Raw genomic sequence first — 21,830 nt, 5'->3', positions numbered from 1 at the left:
TTTTCACTTTTGTAAAATGTTCGTGGAAAAACCTTGGAATGTAGAAGAAAAGCAGAAAGAAGAACAAGAAATGGAAGGGGGAATGTCTTCATCTTCAGTACAGCAGAGGCACGTACTAACTGACCAATCATGAAGAGATGTGAAAACATAGTGTTTAGAGTTATAGAGGGGAGTAACAGAAGGCCTAAAAGAAAAGTTGGTAAAAGAGGCTGCCTCTGGAGATTTGGATGAGTGTTCAAAAAAGATAGGACTTTTAATTTCAAGCTTTTGGGTATTATTTTAACTACAGAAAGGAGTGGATTAGACTAAGTCATAAACTATGTGAGGGTAGGCATTTTCACGTGGATTCTCTGTGTCCACACAATTCTTAGCACAAGTAGGCCCTCAATACATAAGTCTTGAGCAAAATAATTTTGGAAAAATTTCCATCATTTAATATTAGCTGTAGGTTCTAAATCTGTCTCAGTCACTTGCTGTTTGTAAGGTTTTGAACAAGTTGCTGGAATCTCTATTTAGATATTGTCTATGGGTGATTTTGTGCAACAACAGTAAAGTTGAGAACTTGTGGGAGACAAGTGGCTTACAAAACCTAAAATATTTACTACCTGATTACTTACAGAAAAAGTTTGCTGACCTCTGCCCTAGAGCAAGGTAAAAAATGAGACAAAGTTCAGTTCATATCTCTCCAGGCACATGTGAATAGGGCAGCTGTGCACCTTTGCACAGATGCTAATTTGTCACAGACCTGGTTCAGGCCTCAGGGTGGACCACAGGATCCCAGGCTACATGGCATCCGTAATTAGCACACACAAGTCTCCCTGCAGATAGACCAAAATTTCAGGTCACATGAAAATATGCTTTCATGGGACCAGTGGGAGTGAGGAGGATCCTACCTCCCTGTGATTTGCAGGTGACTCAGATGGAAAGAGGCATAGTGAAGAGTTTGGGGGGGTGCTCTCCTGATCCTGGGAACTTTAACTATCGCTGGGCTTAGAATCTGGGATGCTTCAAACAGTCACGTGGAGGGTAGAGGTAGTCATTGACAAAGACTTAAGATTGTGTGGTGTATGGAAATAGCTTCATGGTTTTGGATAAATCATGTAGAAGCAATGAAATACCGTAAGTAAAATAAACAGAAAAATAGTGTCAGGTGATTAAATGGTAAACGAATCCAAAAATTAAAAGTAAAAGACAATGAGATTTACCTCCTAAATGTCACATAGACAAAAGACTTGGAAATTTTGGTGTAAATTAAATGTCCATGTGGACTTGCAGATTTTCTGTAGCAGATGGGAAGGAGTTATAGTGACCACACCAATGCTTTAGCTCTACCGGAAGTAGGATATGTACATCTATTTTTAATCACTTGAGAAAAACAATAAAACTTTTATTTCAGTTGGACTAATAAGAAAGCAATATATGTAACCAAACAATGGTACTCACGATGTAAAACAAGGAATTCCAAATTTTGAAGACATTAGTATATTAAAGATGTCTTCCAACAAACTAGCTTGTGTCACACTAGCTCATTGATTTTCAGTGGATGCATTAAATAAAATATATTACAGTGCCCCCGAAGGGCATTATAGTCATTGGAGAACACAGAAGAGAATGATGTTTCAAATACTTCTGCATTCTAAAACTCAGCATATAAAATTGATTAAAACAGTAGAGAGTTTTATAACTCTCTGATCCTGGACCTGATTGCTTCTCCAGTCTCATCATCCTTCACTCTCTTCTCCTCCCATTTTTTCAGTCCAAATCACTTAAAGTTTCAGCTATCTCCTGTGCGATCCTGTGCACCCCTCTGTTATACCACATAGTAAATGCACTGAGCAGGCATTGTTAACTTATTTATTTCTGGGACCTCTTGCCTTCTCCAAGTCCAAAGTCATAGCAATAACCCAGCAGCTGCTTGAAAGTTGATGGTTAAATATATAGTTTAATTAATCAACCAACAACAACAGCGAAACTCACCCTCAAATTATCCCTTCACATATTCACTCATTATATATCCTACAATTTAACTGTGCTTTGAGACTAAAGGAGATAGGGAAGTAACAGAAACCATACTTCCTTTTTGTATGGAAGCTAATCATTTCCAAAGTATTTAAACACAGATATTATATTTAATCCTCACACCAGCGATAATGATAGGATAGATAGGGAATTATCATCTTCTGTTTTAAAAATGTGGAAACCGTAAACCAGTGAGGCCAAATAACTTGTCCAAGATCACAAAACTAGAAAGTGCTAGCACTGGGACTAAAGCCAAGGTCTCTGGCTTTTCTTCCGACACTCTTTCTATTATGTGTGGATATACACCAAGCTGAACTGAATACTGTGGGAGAGAATGCTTGTAGCTGGATAATTTGTGCTTTGAGATTCGCTTCTCGTTTAATAACAGCATGATTGCTGGAGAGAAAGACATGGTGAAGTGGGTAGGTGCTACAGGAGAAGGGCAGACTTAATGACTGTGATTCCAGGGGGCACAGTCCTTGTGCTGAAACTCTCGTTTCCCTGGATGATGACATTACAAGTTTATTCAGCTGAGAAAGCAATGGCCTTGGGAAACTCCTCTAAAGGGATATGTTGAGTTTCATTCACTTCACCACATAATTAATACTCTATTATGAAATCAAGTATGAAGTTTCTGAAATCAAGTCTGAAGTTGCTGAAACTTTGCAAAGCAATCCGATTAGTGTTAATTCTGTTTCTGCTTGGTGCATTTCTTATTCATTTTCCTATTTCTACAATTCCTAGAAGGATGATTTTTTTTTTTCTGTGAACTGAAAGTGTTTACAGAACATCTTATTTTAAAGAAGTCACAGATGCAGCTATGTGCAAGTGAAAAATGTATCACACTATCAACTTTTGTCAGCAAGAAGACATAAGCCATTTAAAAAAAAAAAAAAGGCAGAGGAATAAGGATCAGGCAAACAGAACCTGGAAGTGATCAGCATAAAATTCTGTGAACATTCTGAATGGATTTTAAAACAGTGATAAAACAACGTGGCCTATAGGAACTCAGCTAGACTGAGACAAAGAATACCTATATTTTGTTTCCAAGGCTATCGCTTTCCTCACTTTATGACTCTTAAGTACTTTGTCTTCATTATCTGTATTAGAGCATTGTTGAGCAAATGGGAAGCCAATTGGGCATATATACAAAAATGTGACTAACCTAACAAGGGATTGGGGTGGGTGACGTTAGTCTGTTACTCTGGAATTACATAATGGAGATGTCTGCTGCAAAGCTCTGATCAATGCTTGGAACTTATCTACTTTGCTTTTCAGACGCCTGCAGTCACTCCACTTCTATAATATCTAACAAGATGAAGCCAACTAGCTATGAGCTTGTCATCCATGGAGAGAGGCCAGTGGTCCTCCACAAAGAAGCAGGTTATAATCAAAAAGTCCAGACTCTGGGGACAGATAAACTGAGCATGATTCCACCTTGCTCCCTTTTTAGTCCCCTTTACCTCAGTTTAGTGACTATTCCCTCAGAGCCTTGGTTTTCCCACTGTAATAATAATATTAACAATAACAATGTTAATCTTTAACATATTTTGAGCACTTAACTGTGTGTCAGGCATTATTCTAATTTTTTGGACTGTTGTTCAATTTAAGTATAACAGCAACTCTTTGAGGCAGGTCCTATTATGATCATATTGTATAGATGAGGAAACTGATGCAGTTAGCTTACGTAAATCATCTGAGTCACAGTACTAGTAAGTGGTAGGGACAGGATTTATACTCAATTAGTCACCCTCAAGGACCTATATGCTCAAATACTACACCACACTGCATTTTGTTAATCTCTGACTTTCTTTATCTGCAAAATAGGTATAATAAAATCTCCACCTCTTTTATGAAGATTAAATGATTCAATAACTGGAAAGTATTTAGAACAATGCCTGGCCCATAGTGAGACCTTATAAATGTTTGTTAAATAAAATAAATGAAATAAACTTGCCCAAGCACAGAGTTGGCAATTGGAAAAGGAATTCTCACCCACTTAGTGTAAATCTAGAACCCTCACTCTCCACCACTACAACATTCTGCCTCCTGGCATTGCCTTTACTTATAACAGCCTTGCACAGATGAATGAGATTATAAATAGTATCTGTAAATTTCTGGTTCTTAGGAAGTAGTTAATAAATAATAGCATTTATTGTTCATCATCACAATTGTCATATTAGACTTGAGAGAGGATTGTTTTGATTACTTACAATAACAGTATTAATTGAGTCTTTACTGAACACCAGAGACACCACTAACACTCTTCATATGTATGAACATATGTGATCCTCATCGACTGCACAAAGAAGTTACTGACTATCATAATAAACTAAGGAAGCCACAGAGAATTTAATAAACTTGTCTAAGTTTCCTAAGTTTGTGAGTATGAGAGCAAGGATATGAATCCAGAAACTCTGGACACAAGTTTTACTCTTTTATCCACTTCTCTACAGCAGTATTTCACTCTTGCGGGATGCATTCAGACAACAAAATTTGGTAGAAAAACTCTAAACTATGAATTTGAAATTTGATTCTGCCATCATATGACTCTGTAACTTTAAACATGACAGCCTTTTTTCATCACTCTTGTTTATAAAATAAAGTCACTGAACGAGATCACAAAGTTGTCACTTATTTATTTTTCATTTATTCATGCAACAAATACAGACTGAATATCTGCCATGTGCTAGGCACGATGCTCAATGCTAAATTTCACCTCACCAAGACATCTACTCAGAGAATCCTCACTTTTGTTAGACCAATGGGTCAAAAACCCTCCTTTTAAGAATGTGTGTTGATAGTAAAACTGCCTTGGGATCTGATAGGTGGCTGCTATGTCTTCAAAACATTATTATCAGTGGACACTGCTGTTGCCATCATTATTGCTACCACTGGGAGTAGACTGGAGACTGCAGACTATCCACATAGAATTAAAACGAAGAAAAAAACTCTCCTACTTTCTTCTCCATGTACTGTTCCTGAGAACATGATTCTTTAACACATTCTGGGAAAAAAAATTAGATGGACATGGTTATAGACTCACAATTCAATGACTTCTTGTTTGTGCTAGTCTGATAATACTTGCCTTTCTATTCATTTACAACGTACTCCTGTAAGCATGGAGTCAGTGACATCTGTGAGTTCTCCTAAAATTGAGACATTTTTGGCTTTATGTTATGGCATCTTTCTATCTCAGATTTGCTTATAATTTGTTTTAGATATGGGTCTTCAGTAGTTCAGTGATAAAATAAGGAGTGTATGTGCATGCTGGAATGTTTGAACTAGAGCAGACTTAAGAAGTGTGATAAGGATTGTGCTACCTCTCATTGACAAAACTTTTGTGGCATTCTTTCTCATCAGATTAAGAATTATTTAATATGCATTAAAGAAAGGATAGAGAAAATATCTGACTAAATGTTGTGATGATGTGACAAATTCCGAAGCGATTAGATGTAGACATTCATTGCTTTATTAAATTTCTATTTGATTTATTTTTAACAAAGATTTAGCATGTCAGCCAGATGGTATTCTAGACCCTGGTATTTAATTGTGACCAAAAAAAAACACAATCCAGACTTTTATAAAGCTTACAATATAGTAAAGAATAAATATATTCAATAATAGCACTAATAAATATGTAGTCACACGTATAATATGTAGTATGAGGAAAGACACATGGAGCAATGAGAGCAAATGCAAATGTAAGATTGACCTGTACTGGGATGTTGGAGCATGAATCAGGGGTGGCTTCTCTGAAAACATTTGAGGAGTTATAGAGAGGCAACCAAATTCTTTCTCCATTTGACAACCTTTTAAATATTTTAAAATCATTATAGTGCCTATCATGCCTATTATTCTCAACTTCAAATTAAATAAATCTAGGTCTTTGAACTTGTCTCTCTGGAAGCACGGGAAATAAAGTCTAGAGCCCAATAATCTACATTCTAGTGTAGTCTGACATATGCATCTTTGGACTCTCACTGATATTCTTCCATCAACAATCCAAGATTGTATTCACTCTTGGGATAACCACATCATATCGTTGACACACTGAACTAATCATCAACTGATATTTATCAGTCAGGTTCAATCAGTGAAAGAGAACCAGTAGGAGACATATATTAAGAGATTTATTGCAAAATATTGGCTTACTTGGTTGTGGGGGCTGCTAGGCAAGTCCAAAATTCCTAGGGCAGATCTTCAGGAAGGGCAGTCTGGAACTCTAGGGCCCTGGCTGATGCCGTTGTCCACAGGCAGACTTCTTTTCTCAGGGAAGCTTCTGCCCTGATTTTAACACCTCTCAATTGACTGAATTAAGCCCACACAAATTGTTTAGCATAATCTCTCTTACTTAAATTGAACTGATTATGGACTTTAATCCATATCTAAAAAATACTTTTCCAGCAACGTCTACATTAGTGTTTCATTCAATAATTGTGGACTGTAGCCCAGCCAAGTTGACACATTTCATCACATCATGTTGGCAATTTTTTTTCCCCTGGGGAAGATTCACCCTTAGGTAACATCCATTGTCAATCCTATTCTTTTTTTTCGCTTGAGGAAGATTAGCCCTGAGCTAACATCTGTGCCAGTCTTCCTCTACTTTGCATGTGGGATGCCTCCACAGCATGGCTGACGAGTGGAGTAGGTCTGCACCCAGGATCCAAGGCTGCAAACCCAGGCTACCAAAGCAGAGTGTGCGGAACTTTAAACATTCGGACACCAGGCCATCCCCCGGTGTCAGCAATTTTTACCAGGAAGTGCTAGTAACTTTTTCTCAGTCTTGTACTTGTTACATTAGCTCTTTAAAGTCAAACAAAAACTACATTGTAGAGTCTTGTTTAGAGGCAGATGCAGGTTTTTCAGAAGCTTACATAATTTTAGAGTCTCCTTTACAAACAAATACAAAATTACAAGTACAAAAGTAGATAGAGGGTTTTATAAAGTGCCAATGTAACTGAGAGGCCCCAAGGCTCAAGGTTCACTAACTTCATACCATAGCTACCTCTACTTTATATTTACCCTGTAGCATTTCATAATAAAATTATCTCAGCCTGTTAAGACTGTTGGCATCCTGGTTCTGTCACTCAACATTTTTACTATTCTTTCAGCTCTGTATTGTTATCTGATAACTTGATATTTTTTTCTTCATCTTTACCCAAATCAGTGAAAAAATGAATAGGATTAAGCTAAGGGAGAGATGCTAGAGGAAAGCACTGGAACCCTCCTTCTTAAAAGACCCTGCACTCTTTGAACATCTGTGTGCAAACAGTTGTAAATTCACTAGATTTTACTAAAATTCTGCAAATATTTCACCACTTTTCTTTCTTTCATGTATATTTCTATTTATGCAAATACTAAGCTCTGATTTATCCTTCTTTCTTTTCCATCCTAGATGAATCAGACAGCAATGAATGGGGAAATAGTTGTTCAGAGTTGGGAGGATTATAGTTGATTTTCCTTAATTTTTTTTCCATTATATAGATTTTTAAGCAAACTCAGATCTCTAAGTGCAAAGTATAATAATTGCATATAAGGGGGCAATGATATGGAATACTTTGGAAAGGTTGGCCTTCAGACTTAGCTGCTGAAATTAATGAGTCAGTCAGTGACAATGTGCATGTTTTGGTAAGGAGTCATATTTTCACTAAATTCTTTGTTTATAATTCTTTTCCATGTGAAACCTACTTATTCTAAGATCACATTATCACATACTCTTGAATTTCCGTTGTTCAAAATCCCATGGAATATAGTCTATAAATAAATGCTTTAAAGAGAATTGTGGGGCTCGCCCAGTGGCACAGCCGTTAAGTGTGCCTGTTCCGCTTCGGCAGCCCGGGGTTTGCCAGTTCACATCCCGGGTGTGGACATGGCACCACTTGGCAAGCCATGCTGTGGTAGGCATCCCACATATAAAGTAGAGGAAGATGGGCACGGATGTTAGCTCAGGGCCAGTCTTCCTCAGCAAAAAGAAGAGGTTTGGTGGCAGATGTTAGCTCAGGACTAATCTTCCTCAAAAAAAAAAGAGAAGTATGAATCAAAATGTTAGAATTTCGTAGCCAGAACAGTCTAATATTGATGTAAAATATTAGATTAATTCAAGAAAAGATGACTTCCAGTTAATGAGTCATATTTATTCCTCCAAGGAAACAAAGATTTATTCATTGTCCTCCACCTTTCTGACCATGAGACAATAGAAACAACAATAATCTCATGGGATCAAAGTCATGTGGCATAGTCTTAAGACTACAACCCAACCAAATAATATAAAACATAAAGAAACACACAAACACTTTCCTGCTGGTTCAAACAAGGCCTAGATGAACAAAGTTGATGTGTATCCAAGCAACGATCAATCCCGCCATCAGAGCGTTTAATGATGAGGGACAAGACATTTCTGAATGATTTTTTCCTTACAGGAAAAGTTAAAGGTCAAGTTAGACCACACCTTATGAAGCTTGAAGACAGGTTCTCATTTGTTTCTTTTTTAAAAGAAATGCGCTCACAAATGAAAATGTTGTCATAGGCTTTTAAATGATTGCAAATTTAAAAATCTAACTTCCTACAGTAAGCTGATGGAGGTCCTTCATAAAGTATAACATGTGCTCATATTCTTTCTTAAGACATGTTTAGACAAATTAAATCAGGTTGAAGTGAAAGTGAAGGCCAGTTCTTTAGAAGGGAAGAGACCAGAAAAGAGAAGCTTAAGGATCTGATATACAAAGAAGAGTATCTCTCATGGTGATAATTTGTGTTTGGTCATCTATTTCTTACTTATTCCAAGAAGATATGAGATGGTCTATCTCATATCTTTATGTGTTTAACATTGTTTCACGCGTTTTATCAGGAAAAAAAAAAAATGCTGGTTCCCAAGTTGATGTGTATGTTGGAGTATGAATAGAGTTTTTTTCCACACAATACTAGCCCTCCAACAACCAGAGTGGATGACCTTCAAAAATCTTCCCAAGAGATATTGATATGGAACATTTCCACCTCCATCACTAACAAGGGACTAGAGTTAATGGATGTTACCCTCTGGCACCCTAACCCTTATTTAGTTTTGTGATACTTGTAGCCAAAAGGAAAACATATTGCATCTGCAAACTGATTTCAAAGACATACGTTTACTAAATTTAAGTGTTAAATGAGTTTGTATCTAAGGGATATTATATAAAATAATGGATCTTATGTTTAACTATGGTTTTGTCACAGATACAAACACACTTTCATAGAAAGCACATATAATGTGTAAAAAATTTTAGGCTAAAATCTCAGTTGTACGAGGCATATAACTTTTTTTTGCGATAACTAAACTAATATCTATTTTGGGGCTGCCCTTATACTATGACAAAATTAAATCTCAGCTAATTCAATTCTAATTTCATTTCTGGGTAGTTGTGCTTAATATTCTTTGGAGTTATGTAATGACATAACTTTCTTGGGTTATGGGGTATAAATAACCATTGTCATCATATATGAAAACTAACATTCTCAGAGCTGGCCCAGTGGCATAGTGGTTAATTTCACATGCTCCACTTTGGCAGCTCGGGGTTCGCAGGTTCAGATCCTGGGTACTAACCTACACACTGCTCATCAAGCCATGCTGTGGTGGTGTCCCACATACAAAATAGAGGAAGATTGGCACAGATGTTAGCTCAGTGGCAATCTTCCTCCAGCAAAAAGAGGAAGATTGGCAACAGATGTTAGCTCAGGACCAATCTTCCTCACCAAAAAACAATCAAAAAACTAACATTCTCTGGGATGTATATCCTCCCTTCTTGCTCCCCATTGTCAATTCATTCTGGAAACTTTGATGTTGTTTCCTGGTTGACTTCAAGGCAGACTGAAGTCTGGCTGTCTCCACTACTTCGGAGCCCCTTTTGGTAGTCCTTTATGGCTGTGAAAAACTCAGTATGGCTGTCTCTAAGGCATTTTGCCCCTTTTGTGCTAGTCCAGGAAAAGGAAAAGGCTTTCTACTCCTCAAGAGGTTTCACTTTTCTCACTCCCATGTCAGAGTGAGTGGAAGCTCTGGGATGCTAATTCAGGCTTATAGGCCATTTCTGTAGGACTCAAGAAGGTGCTGTAAGGTTGAATTCATTTTTTAGGCATTATGTGGGAAGTGGGGCACAATTTTTCTCTGCTTTTCAATTCTTTAATCTATCTGGGATGTCCATTGTATCTTTTCTACAATATCTACACATTTCTACCTTTCTATTAAACCTTACTTTTTCTGGTATGAGTTTCAAAATTCAAAAGTCAAAAATTGACCCTTTTGTATCTCGCTGCCTTTCTTTTACGATATTCCTACCATAAAGCAAAGGATATCATAAGTGTTATATCTTCAAATAGGAAAGGGCACTGATGAATAGGAAATACCAGCAGAAAACATCAGTGAACAGCTTCAAATAAAATCTCCCATTTGTGTACTGGATCTTCAATGAAGACAGTAAGCATGCCATTAAATAATAGCTGGGATTGTGTAGACTCTTCTTGGACCTTCCCACATCAGATTCTCCTCCATGGACCTTTTGGGGAGTCACTACTGCTCATAAGCAGACCGGGACCTAAGATGACTGAAATGCAACCTCTTCACACAATATGCACAAACGAAAGAAACCTTCAGGAAAATTGCCTTTCAACTGGCAGAAGGGACTCTCGGAATATTGACATATAAAAAAGAAGTCAACTTATTGTCAAGAAGAGGGGTTTATTGATTTCTATATGAAAGCTATCAACCATTCTATCAATCTATATATTGATTTCCAAAACTATTGCTCTATCACAAATAAATTGGCATTGATCTCATGCAAATTTTAAACTTCTAAGTAAGGTTCCCATATTAGGTAAATTTATCCCCTCTAGTTTTAGGCCACATACTTTATGTTGAGGAAGCTGTGCTTAATTTAGAAGTAAGAATTCTTTGAACATGCAAAGTAAGGTATTCCCCAACTCCTCCCAGCAGAATTTGACCCACTATTTGACAAATCATTTCTTTTAGGGCACTATAAGCTAGGCTCCTATTAGAATTATAGGAGTTTTAGAATTGGAAAGGGGACCTAAAAATTATCTTCTCCTATGTTCTCTTAGTCTGTTTGGGCTGCTAACAAAATACCACAGACTGTGTAATTTATAAACAGAAGAAATTGATTGCTCACAATTCTGGAGGTGGAAGGTCCAGGATTAGGATGCCAGCAACGTCCAGTGAGGGCCCTTTTCTGGGTTGCAGATGTTGCCTTGTGTCCTCACATGATGGGAGGATGTAGGGAGCTCTGTGGGGTCTCTTTTGTAAGAACACTAATCCCATTCATAAGGGCTCCACCCTCACAACCTAGTCACCTCCCAAAGGCCCCATCTGCTAGTACCATGGCCTTTGAGGGTTAGGATTTCAACATATGAATTTTGGGGGGGACACAGACAATCAGCCCATAGCTTTCTCTTTTTATAAATCAGGAAGCCATGGCTCAAAGTGGTGACTTTTCCAAGAAAATTTATTTAGATATTCTTTCATTCAACACATATTTATTAAGTATTAGTGACAAACCAGGTACTGTGCCAAACCCGAGGCCAGATCCCCAGGTCTTCTCACTGTAGAGTGTGATACAGTTTGGTGTGTGGCAAAGGAGATTATAGGAAGAACCCAGTCATTTTCACCTTAAGTGTTCATTTTACAAAGAATAATTCATTTTTTAAAAATACAGATCAAATAGAGAGAGATACAAAAACTTGGGCTAAATGTCTTTCAGTAAGACAATCCTCCTTAGAGAAAGGAAAGGGCAAAAGGGGGAAAAATAGGCTCAGGAAAAAGGTTTCTTTCTGTGACACAGAAACAAGGACTTGAAAATTATTCTTAATTAGAGATGTTGCTTAGGTGACAGAAAGATAAGTGACCACTTCTTTTGCTTTCAGGTTGTTTTTTTCTACTCTGAACACACAGGCTATGCTGTGCAGCTGGCTAAAATTTTAGGACCTGATTAGAAGTCACATTTTAAAATGTCTTATCTAGTTGAAATGAATAAATTCATTTGTTTTGGGGGAAAAAAGCAACTTTAGGGGCCTTTGCCTCACTTCTACTGACCTGAGTGAGTGACACATGGAAATGTTCTCCGTAGAGGATATGGAAAAGAAAATTCCAGAATAATGACTTTATTATACTTGTTTAATTGTATTTTTCTGACTCCAAAAATAACATCAATCTAAAAGTAGATTTTTTTAAAAGTTAGATAAACAAAAATAAGGAAATATAATAGAAATTGCTCTTAATTCTATCACTGAGTAATAAACCACATTTATATTATATTGTATCATATATATACTGTTAATATTTTTCTACAACCCACTCATTTTAAAATCTCTGAGGTTATACTATAAATACTTTTAGTAAATTCTTTCACATTACTTTATATTATCAATATTTATGTTATTAAGTACTTTTCTACAATTCTTTAATGTCTAAATAATATTCCATTATATTCACCTACTAAGTTTCATTTAATCTATTCCTTTAGTTGCATTTTCAGGTTATATCAAACTTTTCTATTTTATTTGTTAAGGACAAAATCATTGAGACAATTTTAGAAGCACAGGATCATAACTTTTTTTAGTCTTTTTGGCAAAGCATTTTTCACTTTATTTTTCTCTATTCTCTAAAATTATCTTTACTATCAATTTACAGAATATCATTTATTCATTAAAAGGAATAATGGTAGTATCTCTTTCTCTTTTAAATTAGTAGCAACTAATTGGAAAATTTCGTCAAGAAAATTGCCTGGATGTTTTTCCTTTTCTTTAGAAGCAGAAGTGTAATTTTGGTTTTAGTCTTTGCCTCTAACTAGCAATTATTAAGAATTACTGAAAGCATTTGTATTTCATGGAAACATTTGCTAAGCTGACCCTAAAGTGGATATATGGAAATTTATGGCATTCCTCTTTAGTGCTCCTAGAATACTAGTGTTTTGCTTCCAACATAACATATTAACTTTAGCAATTTATTCCTTACACTCCAAAATACTTGCATTTTTATGTGTAAAGGGACAATGATTGCATCAAAAATAAATTCTGATTCAATCACCTGAAAAAAAATACCTGTCTAGCGAAGCAAAGAGTTCATTTTGTAAACGAAAATGAAAAACACATCAATCATGACATGTCAGTAAGAGCAGAAAGAGAAACAAAGGAAAGAGAAGAAAGAAACATGGAGACCTCCAGCATCAGCTCTGTGCCGTTTTATCCAAGTTCTTCATATGAAACCACATAGGTCACTATGCAGACCATGGGCAGGGTAAGTGCAGAGGGTGGGACTTGTTGAATGTTCAGATTGGAATACTGCATGCTTTGAGTTATGTGTTAAACTCCAGAACTATTTTTTTTACGAAAAAGATTCACTGTTAGCCTTCAAGTTTTGCTTAAGTTTGTCAAACTAAATAAAATAAAAATAAAGGTAAATTATTTTATTTAGAACCTTAGAGGTACATATATTTGTTAAGTGTTTGGAAATAGTTATTTATGACAATCATAAGACATTTTAATATATTATCAAGAGATAAGATGAGAAAAGAATTAGTTCTAGAAATTTAGATGTGGGAGAAACATAATGATAAATTCTTTTGGTAAGCAGAAAATTAAACCAACTTTATATAATTGCCTGACAAATTTACTTATTGGGAATTAAGCTGGAGGATTAACAAATATGAAATAGATTACCTAAAGCAAAGAAGCTCAATATTTAATCCAGTAAATGTATTTCAGTTCATGGAAATGTATTTTGGTTCATGGGTCTTTTCGTCTGTTTTATTTAATTCTTTTCTTCTTATATTTGGCCTTCAGTTTTGCGTGGAAGGACAAATGACTGTCATCTTTACAACCAACAATGATGCTTTTCAGACAAAAAAAGTAATCCAAGTGTCCTATTTAAATTACTGGATGTTAACAACTTATTCTAATTAGGCGATCAGAGTAAATCTTCACGTGGTTTATTGCTCCAAAGAAATGTAGTGTCCGATCAGCGTTTTCAAGTCATTTTACTCTGCAGAAATGTGGGTTGCAAACACATCAAGAGACTATATAGTCCAACATTGTCAAAAACAATGGAAGCCCATATTCGTTTTAGTTATAAGTGTTCGAAAGTTTAGTATTTCAATAGTCATTCCAATTTTCACCTCAGTTACCTGAAGGATAAGAAATAAAAAGCTCCCAAAATATAAGGTGGAATCAGTGATAAAAACTTAGTCTTTTATACACTAACGGAAATCACACACTAAGTGCATTGTGTTGGATTTCATTGTGTGAGATTCAGGTTGTTTGAGTATGACGCTGTAAATTCAGTGTGTTTGATTTTTTCCCCCAAAATAAAATCCGTTTCTAAAAGGAGGGAGGGACGATAACTATGTTCTGAGGCCACTAGGCAACCTTTCCCTCTGCACAGCAGCCTGGGACTCTGCAGAGCACTCTTGGAGCAGAGAAGAGCACTTGATGAAGGAAGCTGAGCAGAGGCAAGGGCGTGTGGTGCAGAAAAGGCGATGTTCCGTATAATAAAATAAAGGAAAGCTCTCCAAGAGAGGCAGCCACTCAGTGACCCATTTGGAGGGAAATTTTAGTTACAGTAATTGAAAAGTTCATGCAGAAAGAGAGAGGTTTGATTTTAGGAAGTTGAACCTCCCAAACTGCTAAAGCAAAATGAAAAGCATCTCTCAGATGAGGCGCGCTATTATTATCAAACCACAGATACTGACTAAAATTATGTTGTTAGAATCAGTGCTAAGATGGTGATGCTAAGTGATATTCTCAAGTATTTTAATAAAGCAAACATGTCTTCTAAAAGTTCTGGCCCTGAACTTATCCTTGAGAGGAACATGCACGGGGTGTAGAACCTCTTTCAGTCTAATCACGTTTCTGCATTAATAGCATGTGGCTTTATTTTCTGTTACTATATACACTCACAGGTCATTATTAGCTTTTAGGCAGGCATGAAAGGAAAAAAGATCATTTTCATTTTGTTAATGTCTATTAAAAGAAATAATAAAAAATCCACTTTTTTTTTCTTCCCATAAACACTTGATTTTTGAAATAGTAAAAATATATAAATCTCCATTTGCATATTCTGGTTTGTAATCATTTTGATTTCTTTCTTTCTTTTTTTTTTCAGTGAGGAAGATTGGCCTTGAGCTAACATCTGTTGCCAATGATCTTCTTTTTGCTTGAGGAAGATTGTCACTGAGATAACATCTGTGCCAATCCTCCTCTGTTTTGTATGTGGGATGCCACCACAGCATGGCTTGATGAGTGGTACGTAGGTCTGCACTTGGGATCTGAACATGTGAACCCCAGACCACCAAAGCAGAGTGCGAGAACTTAACCACTATGCCACCAGGCTGGCCCCTGATTGTTTTTGAACTAGTAGAAGCTGGAATTGTGAAAAGTAATGCATTTTAGAACTACAGTTCTACTGTTTTGGCTATAGTTCAGTAAAATTAATGTGCAAAATGATTTGAAACATTGAAATATCCATGTTGCTTTTTGCTAGTTAGAATGTCCCTTGCTCCATCTCCAGGTGAATGTATCTTTTATTTTTGTTGGTGTGGATGGTCTGAAACCCTCCACATAAAATAAATACTTGTCTTTGTCAGTTTGAGCTACTGTAACAAATGACCATAGACTGGGTGACTTAAACAATAATCATTAATTTCTCACAGCTCTGGAGGCTGGATTAAATAATGTGATATTAGGATTCATAATAAGAATACATATACTTGGGCCTTAGTCCACAGTTCTTGGCATACAGCTCCTAAAATCCTTGTAATTTCTTAAATGATAAGATCCATGGGAATATCTTTTGTTATAATATTTGGTCTTTTGTCCTCAGTTCCTGAAATAGCTCTATAGCAATAAAGGTAAAAGGAATGTCTTTTGTTATTCATAACAAAGCCCCTTTCAACCACACCCGAGTTTATGTTAATGCGTTGATCTTTTGAAAGCCCCAGATAACTACAGGATGGGGGCTGGTTGTCAGGGGAAGCAATGATGTGATTAGAGGTTGGAACTTTCAGCTCCCCTCATTTTCCCCTCCCACTCTGGAGCGGGGAGGGGCTGAAGATGGAGCTAATCACTAATGGTCAATCATTTCATCAATTATGGCTACAAACCGAAGGCTCCATAAAAATCCCTGAAGTACAGGGTTCAAAGAGCTTCCAGATTGGTGAACACGTGGAGGTACCAGAGAGAGCAGGAAGTTCTGCATCCCTTCCCCCATACCTTGCTGGGTACATCTCTTCCATCTGGCTTTTGTTGAATTGTATCTTTTTATAATAAATCAGCAATCTAGTAAGCAGACTGTTTTCCTGACTCCTGTGAGCTATTCTAGCAAATTATGGAATCGGAAGAGGGGTTTGTGGTAACTTCCAATTTCTAATTGGTCGGTGAAAAGCACAGGTAACAACCTGGTCTTGCAATTGGCATCTGAAGTGGGGGAGGAAGTCTTGTTGGATTGAGCTCTTAACCTTTGGTATCTGATGCTAACTCCCCATAGACAGTATCAGAATTGAATTGAATTCCAGGACACCCAGCTGGTGTTGGAAAATTGCTTGGTGTGGGGGAAAAACCCACACATTTGATGTCAAAAGGGAAGTGTCAGGAGAGTTGTGAGTGAGAATGTAGCACAGTAGAGCAAAAGAAGCATTTTTTCCTTTCAAATAAATAAATGTATAAAGCTAAAATTTACAAATTCTAAAGGGAAATGTAAGAAAATTTCTTTATGGCCTTTGAATGAGAAATAATTTCTTAGAAAAGACAGGAAAAAAACCTAGAAATAGTAAAATCTGTGTTCCATACTTTCACTATTACTGTTTTAAAATGCTACTTGATTGTTACTTGACTTAGAATGATTTTGAAAGGTCGGCTACTGGAAATTTTTTTGTTTGTGAGTCATTTGAAATTTTTGTCTGGTTGCCTTGAGGATTTAATTTTTAACTTGGAAATCTAATTTTTTTTTTCTAAGATATATTTCTCATTCATCATTCTGAGTTAATTTTTCCAGGTATCCAGTAAGTTTGTTCAATGTGTAGATTCAGGACTTTGTCTATCTCTGAAATATTTTCTTGGATTATAGTTTTAGATAGTCTCTTTCATTGCTTTGTTTTTCAGCTTCAGGGACTCTACTAATACAAATATTGTTCCTTTTTTGTCTGTCTTCCATTTCTACTACTTTCTCTCCTACCATGTTTATTCTTTCTTTATGCCATTTACATGTTTTTGGTTGATTTCTTACCATTCTTCAAAGTTCCTTAGTAAATTTTCATCTGTATCTATTCTCTCCTGGGCACCTTGTAATTTTTTTCTTTATTTCTGAGTAAATTTGTTTTCTTCTTCCATTATTTTTCAGAGTTCAATCAACTCTTTTAATTACTCCCGGTTTTCTTGTACATTACTATTCATAGTTTCTAAAATTATGATTCAAGGCAGATTTAACATATCCTTAAATGCTTGTTTCAGTATATTTAATTCTTTTTGGAGTATTGAATTACAGTTTACTTCTGCTTTAGTCTTACTTTTTAGAGAGAAATTTTCCCCGGTTGATTTTGTGAAATTTTGTCTTCTGATTTACTGTAATGGTTGTCAACAGACTCTTCCTTTGTTTACTTTTATGGTATTGGGCTATTTTCCAGATTTCTAGTTTAATGGCATCCTTTTCTGCTAGTCTATCAAAGTCCAAGCATATAAGAAGGTTTTTGTTTCTATGTTTTGCTGGTAGCAAAGTAGTGGTGAGTCTCAAGATTCTTGCAGTTCTCTTTTATCTTTCAGGATCCTAAAATTTCCACTTTTTCTTTTGCTCTTTACCACTCAGTTGCCAAAATGTGCTTATTCCTTCTTTTTTTGCCTTTTGTCTCATCAGGAGCTATGTCTTTGGAATTTTGTCCATTTAAATCAGGCTTGCCCTTTTAACCAAGTCTATACCTTTAAGTAGCCTGCCTGGCCTCTTATATGGTGTCTGGTCCATTAAATTCTCCTTAATTTGAAGCCCCTTCCCTTAGTCCGTTCTCTTGTCGCCTCAATTCCTTATTTTGTATTTTCGGATTTATGATGGATTTAATCTTTCTTTATATTTCCCCAATTCGCCCTCAGTCCTTTTGACTGGTATCCTCTCGCTGTCTTCCGTGTATATTTTTCCTGGCGTGACTTTGTTTACCACAAAGCATAGTTGTATAGTAGGGGTGTGGTGGGGGCATGCAGAACCAGAGACAGATTTTTTTTTTTGCTCTCTTTTAGTCACAGCTATTTTTTCAGTTTTAGCATTCTCTATCTTCAAGTAATGCTATTGGTATGGTTCGTCATAGAATTTTCATAGCTGTGAAATATTTTGTATCTTTGAGGAAGGAAATTTGGGGAAGTTGATTACTAGAGGTCTGTCACTGTCTTCTTCTACTATAAGGTTCACATTTTCTCAAGTGGTTACATACTAAAATTGTACAGATAATTTGGATGCTTTCCTTCCTCCCCCCTCTTGACCTCATTAAAAATTTAAATGCCACTCAACTACAACAACCTATCAACATATTTTAATATCTTTCATGACACTCACAATAGTTTGGAAGTAATTATTTTGGCTTCAAATAAGATCATAATTGTAATCCATCATCCCACACTTCAATAATTATTGAATCTGCATAGAAGATTGTCTCATGTGCACACTAATTGTCTCTAAGTATGAGAAGTTTATAATTCAATAGCTAGACATATTCCAAGTTCTTAATAATAGATCTTTGTACATATGTACTTTAAATGAAAAAAAAATCAAATGATGAATTGTTAAGATTTTTCCCTTATGTAACTTTCAAATTGTTCTTAGGATAATTACTTAATAGAGCAAAAGTGCAACTCATTATTCTTATCGTGTAGTTCTTCCTTCCATAAACTTCCTCAGGTGGTATGAATGACAATCACACTTCTACTTGCTTTGAACTCTGAGTCAATATAATTACCTTACGAGAAGTTCTGCTCTTTTAAGTTCTTCCCCATGTTCTCACTTATCTGAGTTGTTGTTGCAGAGGCTCTGAATGTTCACCAGTGCCCAACTTGTCCTGTTTTTCTTGGAGCCCTGCCAAGCTCCATTTTACAGTCTCCATTGCAGTTCAGTGTAGATCTGTGACTGAGCTATGGTCAATGAATGTGAGTAAAATGATTAGCATGGCTTTCAGACCTGGTCTTTTGAAACATCCTAGTCACTATCCTTTCCTTTCCCCCAGATACTGGCCTAATGTAATGAACTCAAACAACATAGATGAAGAAATGTGGGCTCCTGAATGAGTCCAAAAAGCATGGCATGCTCCCCCATCCTAGTATGGATAAAAGATAACCTTTTACAATGGAACCTTCTGGAATTTTAATTATTATGGCATTATGTAAGCTATTGCCAGCTAATTCAAGGGCAATTATCATCTGGGATTGAAACTTGCTATGCTTCTACCACCGCCTCTGTCACCAGCATCACCTCTAAGATAGTAATTAGCATGCATAAATTCTTGTTGAATGGATAAGCATTTTTCCTACCAATGAAGTTACTATTGCTAGTGTTCTGTTTCTACTGAAATGAAAGTTCAATTTTTTTTCCTAGGAATACTTGAGTCTACTGAGATATTCTGCCCTTGAAGCCATTACAATTTATTTTAGGTCTTCAAAATTAACTTTCACTTTGTTTCACAGCTTCCTTCATCATGAAACTTGGAACAACATCCTGGGACTGAGCCAGAGAGTATATCACTGTAACATCTGTCTATGATATATTCCAAATTACTCCATTGTAGACACAGTGAGACTCCACCCAGGTCCCTGTTTAAGGAAGGATTTATTTCCATCTGTGGGAATCCTATCACCAGAAAACCTCTAGGTATTAGCTCCTTCAGGGGTTGCCTCAGCTTCAGAGAGCTGCCTTGCCCAAGATCACGCCCTCCTTGGAGTAGCCTGAATTTGGTTGATGAGTGAAGTGGAGTGTAAAGATCTGAGCATTTCAACCAGATGCAGAACACTCTGAAGAGCAATATCCCCTTCAGAGCTTTCCATTGTTTTGAGTGAGGTTTTGTTAGACCTGTATCATCATAGAATTATTCTACTTACTTCTGATCCCACCTTAGTTTTCCACAGATGTTGATTCAAATAAACATCTTATACTTCAAACTCCATTATAATGTATCTTTCCAGAGTACCCAACTCACTATACCTGACCACATATTATGATTTTTCTTCAAAGTTAAGCAGGTTTAAGAATTCTCTCCTATATTCAAAGCCTCGTGGAGGTCTTCTCTGCTATCCCTAATTGCCTGTGGCAAGATTTCTTACTAGGTTCTGAATGTGATATCTACTATGATTTAATTGACAAAAAATGATTGGATAGCTGAACAAAGCAAACCAACCAGATAAGTAATAATGACAACAATAACAAAATAGAAGAGTAGCCAGGCTGATAAAGGAAACTAAAAAAAAAAAAAATAGAGAAAGAGGGCAATAGAAAAATCAGAAGGAACAGGCAGAGTTGGCCTAAGCAAGTGTTATTTATAACTTTATAATTATATATATATTATAAGCAAGTGTTGGTTATATTGTAATGACATCTATAAAAAAACAAAATAACCTTCAGTCCTATATAAAACAATATGCAAAAACATAGATTTTGTGAGAGCAACTGCATTCCACAATGGCTGCTTTTAAAAAAAATTGTTTTATTAAAAATGAGACCCGCTTCCCCCTCCCAAGGACTCCCAAACAAAATAAAACCCAATAACATCAAGGCAAATGAATACAAGAACCAATGAGTAAATACATTTAAAACAAATCAACCTACAAACGAATAAACCCACTCATGTCCTGTTGTCATAACAATTCTACAACGTCCCGGGGGTCTCAATCAATATTGAGATTGAATGTTCCTGGAAGCAGTGCATTTGTACCCACTACTGTTGCTCTGCAGTGGCACTTGAAGGATCACTTGTCGTGGGCACAGGAATAACAACTGGAGTGCAACAACAATATTAAGGCAATATATCCTATAGCACTCAGCAGCTGAACTGATAATAATTGGTTAAGTAAACTAGATACTAAATCAAAAAGAATGGAAACAAGACAAAATAATATGTGAAAATCGGAAGTCTGAGAGAGCAAAGTGCAAATCCGAAAGCAGGTTTAGGGTTGCATTTTATGAAATGGGGAGTATTCACTGCTAGTTTTAAAAATACTCACACTATTTTGAAAGTAACTTAAAGACATCGATTCGAAACAAGTGCCTGGATATGTCATAATGATTATGTATTCAGTTGAGGAAGATTTTGATTCAGTGACCAAAAATATAACATTAAAATAGTCAATCTGCAAGTTTGATATTACACACACAACTAAGGTTTTTTTCTGAAAAATGTCCCATTATGCATAGAAATTCCAAAGTATCTGCAGATTTCTGAAATGGATGTGTTAAGACTCAATTTCAGTTCCTAAAGAAAGTCTTGTTGACAGAGCAGAAAAGGCATGAGATGTGCTTAAGAAAGTGGAAACGGTTGTTCTGCGAACAATTGAAACATCTACTGCCCTAATTGTTGATCTTTTTCTTAAAACAGTTGTTTGTAGTAGAATTGAAATTTATTTCATTTAGTTAAAGGATGGAAACTCCTTTCTATTTCCCACAATATCCAACTGAAGAAAATAATGTCCAGAGATTTCACATGCTTTTTCAGTGGCAATTAATGGGTGACAGAGTTGTTAGCAACAGGATGTATGTTGTCTAGCTTTCTACACCAGCTAGTTCCCTTCCAATTCTCTGTGAATACAAATTC

The 21,830-nt window shown here is 36.2% G+C and overlaps 1 long non-coding RNA gene across 3 annotated transcripts in view; it reads left to right on the top strand.

The window, feature by feature from the left end:
- LOC111767863 (uncharacterized) overlaps positions 1 to 21,113 on the top strand; it is a 784,370-nt gene extending 763,257 nt beyond the window's left edge. For 2 of the 3 annotated variants that reach the window (XR_011425154.1, XR_011425155.1), the window contains one exon: positions 15,164 to 19,082. This is a non-coding gene — a long non-coding RNA (uncharacterized lncRNA). Of the gene's footprint in view, positions 1 to 15,163 lie in introns of all 3 variants that reach the window. The other variant, XR_011425153.1, reaches the window with a different exon arrangement.
- Positions 21,114 to 21,830: the final 717 nt, after the last annotated feature.

The sequence above is a fragment of the Equus caballus genome, chromosome 14, assembly GCF_041296265.1.
Source record: "Equus caballus isolate H_3958 breed thoroughbred chromosome 14, TB-T2T, whole genome shotgun sequence".
NCBI lineage: Eukaryota > Metazoa > Chordata > Mammalia > Perissodactyla > Equidae > Equus > Equus caballus.
The sequence above is the reverse complement of the archived record's forward strand: the minus strand, read 5'-3'. Positions and strand labels throughout refer to the sequence as shown.